This window comes from Ursus arctos, chromosome X, assembly GCF_023065955.2.
Source record: "Ursus arctos isolate Adak ecotype North America chromosome X, UrsArc2.0, whole genome shotgun sequence".
Lineage (NCBI taxonomy): Eukaryota > Metazoa > Chordata > Mammalia > Carnivora > Ursidae > Ursus > Ursus arctos.
Genome location: NC_079873.1, coordinates 59,127,568 through 59,136,229, shown reverse-complemented (window position 1 = coordinate 59,136,229; position 8,662 = coordinate 59,127,568).

The window sequence follows — 8,662 nt, the reverse complement described above, 5'->3', positions numbered from 1 at the left end:
TCGTGGGACCTATAGATAAATTTGGCGAGTATTATCTTACAAGTCATCCAATACATGAGCACAGGATGTTGTTCCATTTATTTAGGTTTTTATTTTCACTCCACAATGTTTCGTAGTTTTCAGTGTGTAAGTCTCGTACGTCTTTTGTTACTTTTTTTCTAAGTATTTCATTCTTTTTGATGCTATTGTAAGTGGAATTATTTTCCTAATTTCATTTTTGTGTTGTTCATTGCTAATATGTAAAAATACTAGTCTTGTATATCGATCTTTTATCCTGCAACCTTGCTGAATTGAACTGATTTATAGTCCCAATAGTTTTTTAGTGAATTCTGTAAGATTCTATAGACAAGATTATGTCAAACGATGGAGACAGTTTGAATTCTGACTTTTATTTCATTTTCTTGCCTAATTGCCCTGAATAGAACTTTCAATATACAATGTTGAATAGAAGTAGTGAAAATGAACATTCTTGTCTTGTTCCTGATCTTAGGGGGAAAGTTTTGTCTTTAAGACCATTAAATATCATGTTAGCTATGGGATTTTTATACATATTCTTTATCAGGTGACGATGTTCTACTTTGTTGAATGTCCTTCTCATGAAGGGGTGTTGAATTTTGTCAAATATTTTTTTCTGCATCTCTTGGGTTTGCCTCGACATATTGCATTTACTAGAACCACTAGTTCAATAGAAGTTGTGAAAATGAATGTCATTGTCTTGTTCCTGACCTTAAGGGGAACACATTCAGTCTCACCATTAAGTATGACGTTAGCTGTGGGCTTTTGGTAGATGTCTATTATCAGATTGAGGAAGTTCCCTCCTATTCCTAGTTTATTAAACATTTTTTATCATAAAATTTCATTGGATCTTGTCAAATTCTCCTCTGGCTATTGAGTTGATTATGTGGTTTTGTCCTTTATTCTATTAATATGGTGTATTACATTGATTTTTATATGTTCATCTAATCCTACATTCCTCAGATAAGTACTACTTGACCGAGGTGTATAATCCTTTTTTATGCTGCTGGATTTGGTATGTTAGGATTTTGTTGAATGTATTTGCATCTTTATTGATAAAGAATGTTGATCTATAGCATTTTGATGATGATGATGATGATGATCTCTCTGGTTGTCATTTCAAGGTAATACTGATCTCAAAGAATTATTTTTGAGGTCTTCCCACCTCTTCTTCTCTTTGGAATAGTTTGTAAAGAATTGATACTATTTCTCCTTTAAATGTTTGGAAACTTGCACTATTAAAGCCATCTCAGCCTGGGCTTTTCTTGTGGGAAGTTTGTAACTTACTAGTTTAGTTCCTTTACTTGTAGCTCTATTCAGATTTTCTATTTCTTTTTGAGGCAGCTTTGGCAGTTTGTCTTTCTGGGAATTTGTCTAATTCATCTAGGTTACATAATTTATTGGCATACAGTAGTTGATAGTATCCCTTATTCTCCTTTTATTTCTGGAAGGTCAGTAGTGATGCATTTTCTTTCACTCCTGATTTTAGAAATTTGAGTCTTTTCTCTCTTTTTCTTGGCCAGTCCAGCCAAAGGTTTTTTTCAATTTTCCTGATCTTTGAAAAAGCCACTGTTGGCTTTGTCAATTTTTTCTAGTGTTTTTTTTTTTACCTCTTTATTTCACTTATTTTCACTCTAATCTTTATTCCTTCCTTCTGCTTGCTTTAAGCTTATTTTGCTCTTCTTTTCAGTGTCTTAAGGTGAGGATTGTGTTTTTGATTTGAGATCTCTCTTGTTTTTATATGGGTATTGCCAGTTATGTATTTCCCTCTGCGCACTACTCCCACACTCCACTGCTACTCTCTCTGAGCTGCATCCCATAAATTTTGGTATGGTGTGTTTTCTTTTCATTTATCTCAAAGTGTTCATTAATTTTTCTTGTGATTATTTCTTTGAGCCACTGGTTATTCAGGAGTGCAATATTTAATTTCCACATTTTTGTGAATTCCCCACATTTCCTCCTCTTATTGATTTATAATTTCATTCCATTATGATTGGAGAACATACTTTGTATAATTTCAATCATTTTACATTTATTGAAGCTTGTTTTATGGCCTAGCATATGGTCTGTCTTGGAAAAAAAATGTTTCATGAGTGCTTGAGAAGAATGTCTATTCTGCTACTATTGGTTGGGGCATTCTCTCCATGTTGATTAAATCAATTTGGTTGCTAGTATTGTTCCAGTTTTCTATATCATTGTTGATTTTCTGTCTACTGTAGTATCCATTATTGAGAATAGAATATTAAGTCTCCTACTATTATTGTTGGATTATTCCTTTATCTATTTAATTTCGTCTGTTTTTTTCCCATGCATTTTGGGGATCTTTTGTTAAGTGCATATATGTTTTTAGTTGTTATAATTTCTTGATGAATCATCCTTCTTATCATTATAAAATACTTAGACCTTTTAAATATTTCTCCAAGGTGTCACATTTCTTTCCAACCCACAACTACTCTAAAGCACCTTTACATCATCTCTTGACCAAGTTATTTTTCTAAAATGCAAAGTGGACCACGTCAATCTCTTGCTTAAAATCTTTCTCTTCAAAAACTACTAGATAAACTTTGTTAGGCCCAAGAGAGGAAGTAATCTTCCCAAGATCAAATTAAGACAGTGACAGAGCTAGGACTACATCCCAGGTTTCCCAACTCCCAGTTGAATACTCCCTTTACTGTATGTACCACTGAGCTGGGTACTCTGGACTGGCTTATTCAATCTTCATTTAATTATCCTTCTTGTTTGAGAAGTTAGAAAGCCAAAGAGCCCACTTTCTATACGCACTTATGGCCATAGTTCTGGAGGTAAAATAGGGTTTATCAATCAGAATCAACTCCTCAAGATTTGGAAGGCAAATGTGACATCTTCCAGTTACATTTTGCTTGTTTCTGACAAGCAAATTGTGCAGACTTGCCACACAAATAACATTTTGATGTTCATTCATCAACATTGTTTGCCAGTAATCAGTTATGGTGGTGACAGCAGCAGCTGTCGTTTTTCACTTTGGCTTTGGTGTACTCTTGAGTTCATGGATGCAGTTGTAGCCTCATAGGTACTAGCAATTCTGGTTAGTTTTTTATTTTTGTTTTTGTTTGTTTTGAGAGGTACTCTAAATTCTGCCCTAGGTGGGGCCACCAGAACCATGATCTATGCTCCCAATTCTAACGGGGATCCCATTATCCTGGGCCCCAGGGTTCACACTCATGATCTCAGACTGGAGCCCACAGACTCAGTGGCAACACTGTAATCCTACCCCTGGGAGTACTTCAACCCTCAAGCCCATATTCTGGATTTCCTAAACCCTGTCTTAAGGGCCTCTAGGCCGAGAATCTCTGATCTGAGCCCCTGACCCATCCAAGACCCCTAAGTCCAGGCTCAGATTCAAACACACAGATACATTGAAGTTGGCTTACACCAGCTTGGAGCCCCCACCTAGAGAACCCCACCAGACCAGGACCCCTACCTTTAATGATGCCTATGCATAGACTCACTCCAGGGTGTCTCAAGCCAGATGGGGATATTTTGGATTGGGAGGGGATTTCAAACCTGATCCTTTATCTCCATCCCACCCATCCAAGAACTACCCTCCCCAGAAGCCCAAACCCTATTCCAAATGGACCCTCAAGCCCCCAGCCAGAGGACAGCTCCCTACCACAAGGCCTCATATTACTCCTCCATGTTCAGCTGCCAGAAATGCATATTTTGTAGGGAGGGGGCAGGCTCAGGGGCAAAGCAGTCACCTGACCTGTTTTTTCCCTTGGGAATCTTAAGTCTCAGCCATGTTCTCTGTTAGGTGGTTTTTTGAAGGGTGGTGGCTGCAGGGGAGGCAGGGGCCTGGGGTGGGGGCTGGGGAATGTGCTTGCAGGACTGAGGTGGCAGCAGTGGTGGTAACAGAACTCTGGTTAGTCAGTTCTATATTCTTCTGGGAGTTATTCCTTGAGACTCTACCTAGAACCTGTTCTTCTTTTCCTTCCAAATAGTTTGTAGACATGTAATTTTTTATATTAAATTCCTTCTTACATATAAAATACAGATGGGTTTTCTGCTCTTTACAATGAATCCTGATTGATACAAACATCTCCCAAATCATAATTATGACCTCCTTAAAAACATACACATCCTCTTAAATGACACATCTTTGCTCCATAACCGGATATCTTTATTGCCCATACACAAGACTGGATGCATTCTAGGCCCTAATGTATATAATTTTTGTCCACTGGCCGAATTTTGTTGCAAGAGGTTTTTCTTCAAGTAATGTATCAGGGAGTCAATAAACAAATCAATCCCATTACTTGTCTCTTAGCCATCTTGTTCACATATTCAGACTAATTAAACTTAAGCAATACAATTAAGGCCTTTATTAACATGAGTTTGATACTGTACCATTTTGCCAGTCTCTGCTTTCCTATTGTCTCATTCCTCAAAAGTCACAAAGAACAGACAAGTTCTTGTGCCAAAGTAGACTAGTACTATCATGGAAAAATTATTGGACTCTGAGAAGACAAGGGTGCTTATTTCCTCAGTTGTTTTATATCCTTGTAATGATAGATTTTGCAAAGTTAAGTCCAGTTCTGTGTCAGATTTTGTTGATGTACAATTTGACAATGCAAAGCTGTATTCAAGGGATTAATAGAATATTCTTGATTGCCTCTTTTCCCTGCATCCCAACCTCAGTTCAGGGTATTCGCAGTTTCAAGAAATCCTCTGTGTTAGTCAGGATTCTTCAGAGAAGCAGAACCAAAATGATATCTATATCTATCTATATATGGATATATAGGACCATACCAATATGATACATATATATCTCCAACACAGCTATAATTATATATCTATAATTATGATGATATATTTATATCTATCTGGGAAGTCCAAAATCTGGGAAGAGTTGATGTTGCAGTTCAAGTCTAAAGGCTATCCGCTAGCAGAATTCTCTCTTGCTTGGGGAAGGTTAGTCTTTTCTTCTATCCAGGCCTTCAACTGATGGATGAGGCCACCCACATTATGGAAGGTAACCTGCTTTACTCAAAGTCCACAGATTTAAATATTAATCTCACCCAAAAACACCCTCACAGAAACATCCAGAATAATATTCGACCACATATCTGGGCACCATGGCCCAGCCAAGTTGGCACATAAAATTAACCATCACATCCTCTAAGAGTACAGGGTGAGGGAAACAGAGCCTCAGAATGTTAGCCTAAAATGGGTGGATACACTAGAGGTCTCCAAATTTCTCCTTTACCACTTCTGAGGAACTGCATATGAACTGGGAAGTTCAGACAAATAGCTAGGCCCAGGACTCTAAGCATTTTATAGGATTCACAATTTACTACTTGTACCTCCTTTTTGAATTTCTCTTCAGATGGGACCATTGTAGATTAGGGAAGTTTTGTCAAAAGGAAGAGAAAGTGGAAAGAGCAAGTAACTCCATCTGCAAGAATTATTATTGAGGTCAGACCTCAATTTTACAATACTTAAAAAAATAATGCCGTCCATTCATTTAAAAAGATAAAGATGATAATTAGAAATATGGAAAATTAGTTAAGATGACACATTGTTACAGCTGTAAAAATAAAAATGTCGATGTTAAAACATTACATGTTTAAACAAAAATGTAAAGAACACAAAGATACACTAATGGCATGAGGTTTCTTTTTGGAGTAATGAAAAATTCTCAGATCGTGGTGATGGCTGTACAGCTCTGTGAATATACTAAAATCCAATGTATTGTACGCCTTAAGTGGGTGCATTGTATAACACAAAATCATATCTCAATAAAACTTACAACGACAACAAAAAGAACACAAAAAGCAAATAAAGGCAGCCAACAGAGAGACTTGGCAATGAAATGGTGAGCTAAGAATAGGAGAGGGAGTGACGAAGGAAGGATGGGCTGAAGAAGGGATGGTGATGTAGGCCGGTGAGACCAAGGGGAGGAAAGCTGGAAGAAGCAGGATGGGCTAGAGACCTGGGCCCTGGGGAAAAAGTGAAGAAGGCCAGAGGCTTAACCTCTGAAAGGCGGTAATGGGTGGGGGTGGAGAGAAGAGGGCGTACTCAGCGCATGCGCCAGGAGCAGACTGCGGCGGTCCGGGAGAGGCAGTCCTTTAACTGGCAGCAGCGCTGCGGCTGGAGGCGCCGCTGCTTCTCTTTCGCCTGTCCAGTTCTATACCTTGGCCTGTGCAGCCACCCTAGATCCGCGAGCTCTGTGCCGCCGCTCCCTCTACCCTGTCTTGCGGCGGCCAGCGCTAAGAATTCATGCTCCGACACTCGATTCAGCCAGGAGGTAGGAGAAGAACATGGAGGGCGGCGGAGGGAACTCGGGACGGGGAGATCCTTGATCTGTGTGTTCTCCCAGTTCACGAGAGGAAAGAGTGGGGGACAGCATGGGTCTCAAACCTACAAAAGGATGTTAAGCGTTTACTTCCATTGTGAAAGGATACAGACTCCTTTCCTCTAATCAGGGTTGAGGCACATGAGCGTCGGTATTTTCCATAACGTTCTGTTTAAAAATTGGGGGTTCCTCTTATGTAGCAGAAGGTGTATTTAGAGGATGGGCCTTAGCACTAGGCTCATCCAATTATGAGAGCTTTCTTTGCCTTTGTTCTGGGCGGTGGGTCTCATCACGGAGCCTGAGGGTACTCCAGCTCCTCCCTGGGGGCCGGGGCGGATTCCATCTAGATTTGCCCCCTGCAGTCACCTGCAATATTTCCACTTCCCTAGTTTATCACACGTACCCCCATTAGGAAATGCTGGTAGCGTCTCTCCTTGAGTAGTGGGGCACAGCTATGGCGAGGAACACGTCGAGATGGCATCAGGCATGTTATATATAAGAAACCAAGGGAGGGCAGGGACTAGGCGAGGACGAGCTTGGCGCGCATGTGTGTTTGAGAGGTTGGGGGGAGGCGCGGATTCGCGCACGTACATTTGAGAAGGCCCGATGTGAGGAGGAAGGGGCCCCAGTTGGGGAGAGTGGGAGGTAAGCACGCGCAAGCTTGGGACGTTGCAGGGGCGGGGCAGGGTGTCGAATGCGTATCTAAGAAAGCAAAGTTTCTAGTACACAGTTGGCAGCCACAGTTGGGAGGGAAAGTGAAGGCGCGCATGCGTATTTGGGACGACATTGTGACGGTTGGCTTTGGGAGGAGAAAGGAGCGCAGGCGTATTTCAGATGGAATGACGGGGAGGGGAGGCGCGCGCCGTAGGTGTAATTAAGATTGCAAAATGGCGAGGGGGGAGGTAAGTTGTCTTTGCTTGGCCGTCTTGGGCTAGGGGGCCCTGCAGAGAAGTAGAAAATACCTTTCTGGTTGCGTGAAGAGATCTGCCGAGTGGGAGATGTCCTAGGCTGTGGCCAAATCCACCAGAAATTAACCCAGAATCTTAGCCTTTCACTGGCCCATTGATACATGTGGGTTTGAAAATGCGGAGGCGATGATGACTGTCTAAAAGGTTTCGGCCGCTGGCTGTGTGTAGGAAATGCGTAAAATGGGAGCCCTGGAGCCAGGCCACATTCCGGCAATACACATTTGGAGTGCTCTCTGTCAGACTTCGGGCCGCTGTACTTGGCTCTGGACACATTCTCTCATCCCATCAGAGTAGCAGAACACAGTGATTGCAATATTGTGAGAATCTACTGTTATGTTGGTCAGAAGCCCTTGGTTTTCCCCTCTGCAGAATATTGGTGTGAGGATTTGGCTGTTTCCAAGTAGGATTTGGGCAGATGGTGGTGATGGTAGGAAGGTAACCTGGGTTCGTATCCTTTACTCTAAATTATTTTTTCTGTAAAATTGTAGCCTAGGGGGAAGATTTTTTTTAGGTAGCTGTACTGTCGTGGATCTCAGAAGGCTGTCAGTGAGGATCTACTGTAAATCGCTAAAACTAATAGTTTAGCAGTTAAATATGCAGCACAAAGGGCACAGGATTCAAAATAGAAGAGACCGTTCTTGCCCAATAAACCTAGCTGTGACCTCATACTGGTCGTTTTTCTTCTCTGAGCCCATTTCTCTTCAGTAATAATTATATTTAGACGTCTGTAGCACTTAAAACTGTATGCCAAGTACTGGTCTACGTGCTTTTACACATGCCTTAACTCATTTAGTACTCTGGACAATCCTATGAAATAGCAGTGCCATTATTCATATTTTACAAATGAGAAATGTGGGGGACACAAGATTAAGTAATTTGTCCAAGGCTTTACATCTATTTGAATGGCCGAAACTGGATTTTTATCCATGTTGTATAATTCCATAATGCTGTGCTCTTAATTAAACATTGTGCTTTATTCCCCTGAAATGAGGGTTCAAAATGTAAAGGACCTTTCTTTCGTGATTTCAGATTTTGTTTGTAATTGACCTGTGCTGTTTAAGAAAGGAGACCTGTTTGCTTTGGGCTGCTTTTTACTCAATGTATTGTGCAGGGTAACATGTGTAGAAGACAAAAAGTAAAGAATTGTTGATTTGGAGGCTACGGGGGTGGCCATCCTTATCTACCCTTGTCTTCTATGCTTTTTGTTCTGCAGAGGGTTTAAAATGGCCGACTGCGGCAGGCTGGACACACCCTTCTTGTTTTGCCTGGTTTGAGATCTGGTCAAATGCTTTGAGACAGCGGTCTTTTGCTGCAGTAGAGATTTTTTTCTTACCCATTATTAGTATTT